Genomic DNA, 4,549 nt, shown 5'->3' on the forward strand with positions numbered 1-4,549 from the left:
CGTGACTCCAACATCTACAGCCTGTCATGAGCGGGTAACTGGCGGGAAGCCCTCTTATGCTACCTAGGCATCAAGGCTGCCAGAACCGAGACCCTCGCTAGGCTTTCGCAGAATATTATAGTAGGGAAATGAGGGGCTCGTTGAGGAAATACAGAAAGATAGGTCAGCAGTCTACGACGCCAAAGGGGGCATAGGGGTGTGGTTAGGCTATTTTCTTTTTTACTACGGTTAATGAAGTGAACATTTTTTTTTTCTTAAATATACAGAAGAAAGAAAGAAAAACACGCGCCCAGAGTGGGGACCCAACCCACGCCTTTCGATTACATGTCGAATGCCTTACCAATTCGGCTATCTGGGCGACTGTGTTCTCCTTCACTTTCCGGGCTATTTATATTTAGTAGGAGTGTATCTGACACTTGAGGGTGGTAGCCAGCGCCACTCTGACTACACGGGGAGAAGGGGACCTTCTTTTCAACCCCCGGGGCTGACTCCAACGTCTACAGCCTGTCATGAGCGGGTAACTGGCGGGAAGCCCTCTTATGCTACCTAGGCATCAAGGCTGCCAGAACCGAGACCCTCGCTAGGCTTTCGCAGAATGATATAGTAGGGAAATGAGGGGCTCGTTGAGGAAATACAGAAAGATAGGTCAGCAGTCTACGACGCCAAAGGGGGCATAGGGGTGTGGTTAGGCTATTTTCTTTTTTACTACGGTTAATGAAGTGAACATTTTTTTTCTTAAATATACAGAAGAAAGAAAGAAAAACACGCGCCCAGAGTGGGGACCGAACCCACGCCTTTCGATTACATGTCGAATGCCTTACCAATTCGGCTATCTGGGCGACTGTGTTCTCCTTTACTTTCCGGGCTATTTATATTTAGTAGGAGTGTATCTGACACTTGAGGGTGGTAGCCAGCGCCACTCTGACTACACGGGGAGAAGGGGACCTTCTTTTCAACCCCCGGGGCGTGACTCCAACGTCTACAGCCTGTCATGAGCGGGTAACTGGCGGGAAACCCTCTTATGCTACCTAGGCATCAAGGGTTCGGTCCCCACTCTGGGCGCGTGCTTTTCTTTCTTTCTTCTGTATATTTAGAAAAAAAAATGTTCACTTCATTAACCGTAGTAAAAAAAAATAGCCTAACCACACCCCTATGCCCCCTTTGGCGTCGTAGACTGCTGACCTATCTTTCTGTATTTCCTCAACGAGCCCCTCATTTCCCTACTATATATATTTATAAATATATATATATATATATATATATATACATATACATGGGAAAATGGTGTTTACACAGCCATTAGTACATTGCACAATGTTGTCGGGTCGCCCTGAAATACTGAAGTAAAATTACAATAATTCGGATTGTCCACTGTATATTTCGGATCGTACGTCGGTGTATGTTTGGGGGGTGGGTGCATGCTTCCCTGTGTTCTATGGTGCATGTGTGTTTGCGCGTAGAATCACGTGCATCCGTTCTGATGACCACGTATTTTAGAGTGGACGTCAATCGCTGCGTGTCTGTTCATGCGCATCTTGGGCCATGAGGTTAGATAGTGTGCTGTGTGGTTCCGCGTTTGGGTTTAGCTTATGTGCGAGTATATGAAATGTAGTGGTTTCTTGCAGGAGAACACGCTATTCTGAATGTTTGCACTCAAACATGGCAGGCATCACTGCGCAAAAACAGGTGAAGATTAGGCGAGTTGCATTGCTGCCTTCGGGAGGTGATCCCATGACAGCTGTTTTAAACCCCTACAAATGGTTATGGAAGGGAATACATATTGTTAGAAATATGATAGACCACACGCATGCGACGCGATCACATCTGCTCACTGGGTCTCCGAGAAAAGTGTGTAACAGGTGTAGGGAGTGCCTGTTTGTACTCTCCATCCTAATCACGCCTAAGGTACTCGACACAACGCGACACAAACACTCCAGAGAACTATACAGACAACGCATTTCACTACACCCATCGTTTTTTTTAAACCAACGCCAGTCGATTCGCTGTGCGTTACTGCCGACGACGAACTAATTTTTATTTGTTTCGGTCAATATTTACCTAATTTTTTACTTAACCCTAAAATAGTAAAAACGCAAATTTTCTTCAAACGAGCGGCCAAACCGCATAAATAACCGCCCCAGCAGTGGCAGCGTACAAAAAAGAACCTAACCGCTAACTTTGTTTTGATTTTGAAAGTGCAGTATTAATCAATTTATAGCCAGAAATGTCATAAAGCGTTGTTGAGACGTGGGCGAGACTCTTGAAGGGCTCTAACTTTAGGCAAACATATAAACACTAAAATAACAACATGGCGCTGTTACGATTCAAGAAATACTCGCGTACAGATTACATTGTAAATGAAAACGGTATATTTTAGGCAGAAAAATTACAAAAAGTCTGGCAAAACGCCAGATCTGCAAGGGACGCGTACACTCTGAGGCTGAGTAGCGAAAAATAGTGGCACCCTCGTAACCGCAACTATTGCCGGAACAAACCTAGGCAATAATGGTTAACATCTGATGTAAATTGGCTGAATACGGCATTTTTGCCATATTTTGGGGAACCCAAACTTGGAATATGCCGGACCAAACCAGAACGGCAAAATGAAGTTTTCCTCGAAGGCGCGGTCTCACCGCCGCAATAAAAGCCCTTTAACAGAACCTTAGTATGTTTCTGTACCTCACGGCGAGTTTTTTTTTTCTTTTTCCGGAATACAGTGTTATCTAATGGCCCCTTTTCCAGTATGGGTCCTCCAAGAGGCTGCCACGGCGAACCTAAACTGGCAAAAAGCCTCCCCCCTCCTCGAAAAAAATTTTTTGCCTTTCTGGAAACTTGCGCACAAAATATTCTCGTCCTGCAGTCCTTCCCGCACCAAGCCGCCACACGTGCTTTTCACATGAATGTCACAATAGCAGGCGCACGCTCGATGGACTAATATACAGTGGCGGAAAGCTTCTTTCACTTTTTTTCAGTTTCTTTGCTCCTATTAATGGTTTGAGTGGCGCCTTTTCTGCTGAAGTAGGGAAAACAACAATGTCTGAGTTTCGCATGTTAACGACCTTGGCCATGGTCTTATATAATTCATAGTCTTGTACTCAGTGCACTTTACAGGCCACGTTTGGCTGCACTACATAAAGCGTTGATTTTGCTTCTTTTTGCTTTTTGGGGTATTTTTTGCGGGTGCTTGCTAGGGCTGCTGGAAAATGCGTTTTTCTCAGTTTTGCGTCCTACCACGAATAACGTTTGTTTTGTTGCCCTATTTCTTTCCTGCCGGAGCGTGGCTACATGCGCCCATTGCCGACAGCGGCACGGTGGAGGGTTGTCTCCTCTCAACGGACCAGTACCTCGTGCAAGTGGACCGCGATTGCCCCAAGGGCAACAGCCATGTATACCCGCAATAGCTCAATACAGGGCGCATCACCTTGACAAGGTGTGCCAAACAGGCCTTCAAAATAGAGACTCAAACATTAAGAGTATAGTACGGTTTACTTGTGTTGTGTATGTCACTTAGACAGAGTTGCAATAAAAGCTTGAAAGTGACATTTTCTTTGTCGTGAATATTTCAAGTGGCCAAGAAATACTGTTTCTGGACTCTTGTGTTCATTCCTCCTGCTTCGTGGTCTAATGAAACGACAGCCACTCATGGAGTATTTGCACGAGCCAGCACATCGTCTTTTAGTATGCACGTTCATTCCGGAGGGGAGCAGTTGCAGGGATGAACATTTAGTCTTGAAAGCATCAATTGGTCTTGGGGGAGTAATGGGAAGATAAACGATTGGTGCTCAGAGGACCAACGCTTGGACTCCAGTGGACTAACAGGGGAGACTAACAGTTCATCTACAAGGGACCAAGACTTAGTCTTTATGGTGCACCAAAAGTTGAACCATCAAGGGACTAAGTGTAGAGGGACTAACAGTTGGTACCCTTGCCGTTAGCCCCAAAAAGGAATAGTGCTAGTGGGCAACTGTTACGCGCCTCACGTGGCAGAGAAATGAGGCTCGGTTTGAAGCATTATATTCCCACAAAGTATATTTACAATACGAAAACCTCAAACGAACGCGATCATAACAAGCTCACAAGCATATCACACAATACACAACAAAACAAGCACAACCTCATACTATCCCAAAATCTAGTCAAATAGCCACTAGAATACATTGACTGGTATGGCAATGTAAAACAAGTCCCACCCTGTAGCACGTAGAAGCGACTGCTATTCCGATGACGTGTCCCGGTGCGGAGGTTTGCGCTTGCCGAGCGTCGCAGCACGTCGCGATGGCCCGTGCTGGTCGTCAGTGGGTTGGATGACCCTTGGTGCGATTCCACGGCTTCGCTGAGTATCGCGGCTCAGCAGGAGGCCAGCAGTGCGAAGCTGCTGGTAATAGGGGGTCCGGAGCTGCCCGCTGCGAGACGGTGCGATGCCGCTGGTGCGTCGTGGGGCACGGCCCGACGGGTCACCGGTGGTGCGATGCCGCCGCTGAGCAGAAGGCCAACAGAGCGAAGCCGCTGGTAATAGGCGGTTCCGTGCCGCCCGCTGCCAAAAAGTGCG

General features: G+C 46.9%; 1 non-coding gene across 1 annotated transcript; it reads right to left on the reverse strand.

Annotated features, from left to right (window-relative positions):
• Positions 1-767: 767 nt before the first annotated feature.
• On the reverse strand, positions 768-839 carry Trnat-ugu (transfer RNA threonine (anticodon UGU)). Its single transcript has one exon. It is a non-coding gene; the product is annotated as a tRNA-Thr (tRNA).
• Between the last annotated feature and the right edge of the window lie 3,710 nt (positions 840-4,549).

Source organism: Haemaphysalis longicornis, unplaced genomic scaffold (assembly GCF_048455015.1).
Source record: "Haemaphysalis longicornis isolate Haplotype H1 unplaced genomic scaffold, Haemaphysalis longicornis Haplotype H1 scaffold_2, whole genome shotgun sequence".
NCBI lineage: Eukaryota > Metazoa > Arthropoda > Arachnida > Ixodida > Ixodidae > Haemaphysalis > Haemaphysalis longicornis.